Source organism: Sciurus vulgaris (genome assembly GCF_902686455.1).
Source record: "Sciurus vulgaris genome assembly, chromosome: 3".
Classification (NCBI taxonomy): domain Eukaryota; kingdom Metazoa; phylum Chordata; class Mammalia; order Rodentia; family Sciuridae; genus Sciurus; species Sciurus vulgaris.
The window spans coordinates 43,346,283-43,353,983 of NC_136463.1; the positions used below are offsets into that span (position 1 = coordinate 43,346,283).

Sequence of the window (7,701 nt, forward strand, 5' to 3'; positions counted from 1 at the left end):
AAACAAAAAACAGAAATCCTTGAAATGAAGGAAACAATAAACCAAGTTAAAAACTCCATAGAAAGCACAACCAATAGGATAGAACACCTGGAAGACAGAACCTCAGATATTGAAGAAAAAATATTTAATCTTGAAAACAAAGTTGACCAAACAGAAAAGATGGTAAGAAATCATGAACAGAATCTACAAGAATTATGGGATATCATGAAAAGGCCAAATTTAAGAATTATTGGGATTGAGGAAGGCTTATAGAAACAAACCAAAGGAATGAACAATCTATTCAATGAAATAATATCAGAAAATTTCCCAAATCTGAAGAATGAAATGGAAAACCAGGTACAAGAGGCTTATAGGACTCCAAATATACAAAATTACAACAGATCCACACCAAGGCACATTATTATGAAAATACCTAACATACCAAATAAAGAAAGAATTTTAAAGGCCGCAAGAGAAAAGAATCAAATTACATTCAGGGAGAAACCAATAAGAATATCAGCAGATTTTTCAAACCAGACCCTAAAAGCTAGAACGGCCTGGAACACCATTTACCAAGCCCTGAAAGAAAACGGATGCCAACCAAGAATCTTATACCCAGCAAAACTTACTTTCAGATTTGACGATGAAATAAGATCCTTCCATGATAAACAAAAGCTAAAGGAACTTACAAAAAGAAAGCCAGCATTACAGAGCATTCTCAGCAAAATATTCCATGAGGAAGAGATGAAAAGTAACAATACAAATCAGCAATGGGAGGAACTAGCCTAAAGGAATAACCAAATAAAGGAGAAACCAAATCATGTCAAAAAAACAAAAATGAGTCAAATGACTGGGAATACAAATCATATCTCAATAATAACCTGAATGTTAATGGCCTGAACTCATCAATCAAAAGACATAGACTGGCAGAATGGATTAAAAAGGAAAATCCAACAATATGCTGCCTGCAAGAGACTCATCTCACAGAAAGAGATACCCATAGACTAAAGGTGAAAGGATGGGAAAAAACATACCATGCACACGGATACAGCAAAAAAGCTGGAGTATCCATCCTCATTTCAGATAATGTGGACTTCAAGCCAAAACTAGTCAGAGGGGATAAAGAAGGACATTACATACTGCTTAAGGAAAGCATAAATCAGCAAGACATAACAATCATAAATATCTATGCCCCGAACATTGGCTCATCCATGTACGTCAAACAAATCCTTCTCAATTCCAGAAATCAAACACAACACAATAATACTAGGCAATTTTAACACACCTCTCTCACCGCTGGATAGATCATCCAAACAAAAACTGAATAAAGAAACCATAGATCTCAATAACATAATCAACAATTTAGACTTAACTGACTTATACAGAATATACCATCCAACAAAGAACGAATACACTTTCTTCTCAGCAGCACATGGATCCTTGTCTAAAATAGACCATGTTTTCTGCCACAAAGCTACTGTTAGCAAATACAAGAAGATAAGAGATACTACCTTATATTCTATCACATGATAATGGATTGAAATTAGAAATAAATGACAGAATAAAAAACAGAAACTTCTCCAATACCTGGAGATTAAATAATACGCTATTATATGATGAATGGATAAAGAAGACATCAGGAGGGAAATTAAAATATTCTTAGAAGTAAACGAGAACAAAGACACATCATATCAAAACCTCTGGGACACTATGAAAGCAGTACTTAGAGGAAGATTTATTTCATGGGGCGCATGCAACAAAAGAAGTAGAAATCAACAAATAAATGACTTAACACTACAGCTCAAAGCCCTAGAAAAAGAAGAGCAGACCAACACCAAAAGTAGTAGAAGACAGGAAATAGTTAAAATCAGAGCTGAAATCAACGAAATTGAAACAAAAGAAACAATCGGAAAAATTAACAAAATAAATAGTTGGTTCTTTGAAAAAATAAAGAAAATTGATAAACCCTTAGCCACACTAACAAAGAGAAAGAGGGAGAAAACTCAAATTACTAAAATTCGGAATGAACAAGGAAATATCACAACAGACACAAATGAAATACAAAACATAATTAGAAGCTATTTTGAAAATCTATACTCCAACAAAACAGAAAACCTCAAAGACATCAAGTTTCTAGAGACATATGAATTACCTAAACTGAATGAAATTCATCTGGAAGAATAAGAAACCCAGAATAGCTAAAGCAATCCTCAGTAGAAAGAGCGAAGCAGGGGGTATTGCAATACTAGATCTTCAACCTTATTACAAAGCAATAGTAACAAAAACGGCATGGTATTGGTACCAAAATAGACAGGTAGATCAATGGTACACAATAGAGGACATGGACACAAACCCAAATAAATACAATTTTCTCATACTAGACAATGGTGCCAAAAATATGCAATGGAGAAAAGATAGTCTCTTCAACAAATGGTGCTGGGAAAACTGGAAATCCATATGCAACAGAATGAAACTAAACCCCTATCTCTTTCCCTGCTCAAAACTCAACTCAAAATGGATCAAGGACCTTGGAATCAGACCAGAGACCCTGCATCTTATAGAATAAAAAGTAGGTCCAAACCTTCAACTTGTTGGCTTAGGAGCAGACCTCCTTAACAGGCCTCCCACAGCACAAGAAATAAAAGCAAGAATCAACCACTGGGATAGATTCAAACTAAAAAGCTTTCTCTCAGCAAGGGAAACTATCAGTAATGTGAAGAGAGAGCCTACAGAGTGGGAGAATATCTTTGCCACTCATACTTCAGATAGAGTGCTAATTTCCAGAATCTATAAAGAACTCAAAAACCTCTACACCAAGAATACAAATAATCCAATCGACAAATGGGCTAAGGAAATGAACAGACACTTCATAGAAGAAGATGTATAAGCAATCAACAGATATATGAAAAAATGTTCAACATCTTTAGTAATAAGAGAAATGCAAATCAAAACTACCATAAGATTCCATCTCACCCCAATTAGAATGGTGATTATCAAGAATATAAGCAACAATAGATGTTGGTGAGGATGTGGGTAAAAGGTACACTCATACATTGCTGGTGGGTTTGCAAATTAGTGCAGCTACTCTGGAAAGCAGTATGGAGATTCCTCAGAAAGCTTGGAATGGAACCACCATTTGACCCAGCTATCCCACTCGTTGGCCTATACCCAAAGGACTTAAAATCAGCATACTACAGAGATAAAGCCACATCAATGTTCATAGTTGCTCAATTCACAATAGCCAGACTGTGGAACCAACCTAGATGTCCTTCAATTGATGAATGGATAAAGAAACTATGGCATATATATACAATGAAATATTACTCTGCTATGAAGAATGGTAAAATGATGGCATTTGCAGGCTAATGGATGAAATTGGAGGATATCATGCTAAGTGAGATAAGCCAATCTCAAAAAACTAAAGGACGAATGATCTCGTTGATAATTGGATGAGGACATATAATGGGGGGTAGGAGGGGTTAGTGTTAGGGTTAGGGTTAGGTTTAGGGTTAGGGATAAGGAGGGTGGTAAGAATGGAGGAAGGAAGGACTGTATAGAGGGAAAAGAGGGGTGGGAGGGGTACGGGGGAAGGGAAAAAAATAACAGAATGAATCAAACAACATTGCCCTATGTAAATTTATGATTTTTAATAAAAAAGAATGATTTTTCTATTTCTATTGAGAATAATGTGAATATTTCTTTCATTCTGTCTGCGTGGTTATCTCATTGAGTTATCACGTGTTTTGAAGCATTCTTGCATCCTTGGGATAAATCTCACTTGGTCCCAGTGTAAGATTTAGTGAATGTGCTGTTGAATTTGTTTTACAAGTGTTTTGTTAAGAATTTGTGTCTATGGATGCAGGAATATTGGCCTATAGTTGTTCCTGTTGTTTTTGTAATAACTATATCTGCTTTTGGCATTTCAGTAATTCCTTGCTCATAAAACGAATTTGGAAGTGTTTCTTCCAGGTCAATTTTCTGTAAGTTGTTAAGAAGGTTTGCTGTTAATTCTTCCTTTAGTGCATGATAGAATTTACCAGTGAAGCCATCTGATCCTGAATTTTTCTTTTTGGAGAAGTTTTTGACTATTGAATCAATGTCTTTATTCATTACTGGTCTGTACACTTGTCTGTTTTTTCATGATTCAGGCTTGATAGGTGTCCGAGAAGGAGACCCTTTGCCAACTAGGAGTCCCCTCCCTTTGATAACCATCCTCAAATTTCCAGCCCTAAGAACACTATAATCTACTTTCTTTATCTTTGAAGTGATGTATTCTGGAGATTTTGTATAGAATGATACTATTTTTTTGGAGTAACTTTTTCATGTCGCACAATGTTTTAAGGCACGGGGTGGGGTGTGTGTCCCTGCTGGAGTAGCATGGAGGTGGCTTGGGGTTGTGCCTTTCATTTCACTCTTAACACTCTGAACTTGTAGCAGTGTCTGTGAACAGCTGATGTGCTTTGTAAAGGCCTCTCATGCTCACAAAGTTCAAGTGGGTCCTGTTGTTGGCCTGAGAACGGCACCTGGCTCCTTTCCATTCAAAGTGGTCTTTATTACCTGCTGACCTTCCCATGGAGTAGCTTCCCTGAGTAAGAAGGGGCTCCATGGTTGGAGTTAAGAGTGTCCAAGCTGGGAAGCCAGTCCTGTCTTTCCTTTTGTCCCTTATGAGAGCCAGGTCACTTTTCTGTGAAACTGAATTATAGAGCTGGAGGGGCTGGTAACAGGCATTCTCTGTCCCTTAGTTCCTTCCCAGGGACCATGGTGGTCTCCAGTACTGGCTTATTCAAACTCCATTGACCCACCCTGTGTTGCTGTAGTCACTGCATTCTCCATCAAGGCTTTAGCTCCATGAAGATACTTCAGGTATGTAAACAGTGGCCAACATATTGAAATATATATACATTTTGACCTGGAAACCCCATTTCTAGGAATCCTCCATAAAAAGCTATGTTTATAGATGCATTCCCCTCAGCACTGTAATGGGAGGGAAACAGTCCAGTGTTCAACAGCAGAGGCTGCTGTGTCCATTGTGTCATTTCAACCTCTGCAAATGCACAAGGGATGACAGTTGGACCGGACCATGTGTCCAGTGGCAAAAGGAGAGAACAGAACAGCCCAGCTTGTGACTTGATGCCTACTTAGCCACTAAGAATGCACAGATCTCTATCTCTCGTCCTGTACAAAAGTCAAATCACAATGCATCAGACATCTTGTAAGTACTAGAAGAAAGCATAGGTCAATCATGTAGGTGTAAGACTAAAGTTCAAGAACGAGAATCAATTGTGGGATACCATTATATTAAAAAGGTTCTGCACAGCAAAGGAAAAGATTAAAAACACAAATATAGGGCCTACAGGATGGAAAAAAAAAAAAACTTTATCAGCTCTTTCTCTCACAGGGAATTGATATCCAATGTATATAAAGAACTCAGAAAACTCAAAGGCCAAATAAATAAATGGGCAAAAGAAGAAACATAAATGGCCAAAAAGTACATAAACCATGTTCATCTCTAACAGTCAGGGAAATATGAATCAAAACTGCAGAGATTTCATCTCATTCCAATCGGAATGGCACACTGATACATTGTTGCTGGGACTGCAAATTAGTACAATCACTCTGAAGCTCAGGTTGGAAATTCCTCAAAAAGCTAGGAATGAAACCACCATATTACCCAGCTAGTCCACTCCTTGGTATTTATACAAAATAACTAAAATCAGCATAATGTATAGTGATATAACCACTTTGGTGAATTCACAATTACCAAATTATGTAATCACCCAGATACCCATCAATATATGAATGTACTAATAACCTGCAATATATATACACCATGGAACTTTATTTATTCATACAGAATAATTCTGGCACTGGGAGTAAATGGATTGAAATGGAGAACATAAAGCTAAGTGAAATAAGCCAGACTCAGAAAATCAAGACTCAAATTTTTTCTCTCATATATGGAAGCTAGAGCAAAATAAAGGAAAGAAGGAGGTGGTGGTGGAGTAATTGAATATCACAATTATATAGAGAAGATTAGAGGAGTAGAAGGTCCAGAATGGGGGGAATGGTAAAGGGGAGGAAATGTGGATTGCATTTAACTAACAAAATCATGTTATATCCAAATCATGTTATATGCATATATATGCACACACACACACACACACACACACACACACACACACACACACACACACACACACATATATATGTAAAGGTACCAAAGGGAATTTAATCTTTGTGTATATGTAGAAAGTACCAATCAAGCCTTTCTGCACTACCCAGGGAGGGGTCCATACGGAGTTCTTGATTCCTGTCATAACATAAAGGGAAACTGTCACAATGTCTAGAGCCCTTGATGTCCTGCAAATGAAGGAAGAGGATGTCCTCAAATTCCTTGTAGCAGGAACCCACTTAAGTGGCACCAACCTTGATTTCCAGATGGAACAATATATCTACAAAAGGAAAAGTGATGGCATATACATCATACAACTGAAGAGGACCTGGGAGAAGCTTCTGCTGGCAGCTCGTGCATCATTGCCATCGAAAACCCTGCTGAGTCAGTGTCACATCCTCTAGGAATACTGGCCAGCGGGCTGTGCTGAAGCTTGCTGCTGCAACATGAGCCACTCCTATTGCTGGCTGCTTCACTCCTGGAACCTTCACTAACCAGATTCAGGCAGCCTTCTGGGAGCCACGTCTCCTGGTGGTTACTGATCCCACAGACTCTCCTCTGCGCTATGTGGACATTGCCATTCTGTGCAATAATAAGGGAGCTCATTCTGTGGGGCCCATGTGGTGGATGCTGGCCCGAGAAGTTCTGCACATGTGTGGCACCATTTCCCGTGTACACTAATGGGAGCTCATGCCTGATCTCCACTTCTACAGAGATCCTGAAGAGATTGAAAAGGAAGAGCAGGCTGCTGCTGAAAAAGCTGTGACCAAGGAGGAATTTCAGGGTGAATGGACTGCTCCAGCTCCTGAGTGCACTGCTGCTCAACCTGAGGTTGCAGACTGGTCTGAGGGTGTGCAGGTGCCCTCTGTGCCTGTCCAGCAGTTCCCTACTGAAGACTGGAGTGCCCAGCCAGCCCCTGAAGACTGGTTTACAGCTCCCACTGCTCGGGCTACTGAGTGGGTAGGAACAACCACTGAGTGGTCTTGAGCTGTTCTGCAGACACTTGTTAAGCAAAAAAAAAAATAAATAAATAAATAAATAAATAAATAAATGAGGGGCTGGGGTTGTGGCTCATTGGCTCAGTGGTAGAACACTTGCCTAGCATGTGTGAGGCACTGGGTTCAATCCTCAGCACCACAAACAAATAAATAAATGAAAGTCCATCAACAACTTAAAAAAAAATGAATAAAGGAACATGAGGAAGATCAGTAGAGCACAGGAAGAATAGGGTAGGGAAGAGATTGGGGAAATGGAGTTGAAAATGAGGACTGAGGTCAAATTCCTTGCATGTATGATTTCGTCAAAATGATCCCAACTCCTCTGTATAACTGTAATAATGATGATGATCATCATGGTGATCATAATAATAATAATAGTAATAAAGAACACACAGAAAGTATAGGACAGGAAAGATGTGTACCTTATGGGGGAGGGCAATATTTCTTGATAGACTGTGTCATTTCATAATATTCTTCATTCATGGTGAATTCTGCATTTCATTCTTGAAAAATATTACCTAATTTTGAGTAAATGCTCTTAATGAAAACTGG

At 38.5% G+C, this 7,701-nt stretch overlaps 1 pseudogene across 1 annotated transcript; it reads left to right on the forward strand.

Annotated features, from left to right (window-relative positions):
* Positions 1-6,186: 6,186 nt before the first annotated feature.
* Positions 6,187-7,157, forward strand: LOC306658517 (small ribosomal subunit protein uS2-like; annotated as a pseudogene). The gene has a single exon. The product of its transcript is annotated as a small ribosomal subunit protein uS2-like (transcript).
* The last annotated feature ends 544 nt before the right edge of the window (positions 7,158-7,701 follow it).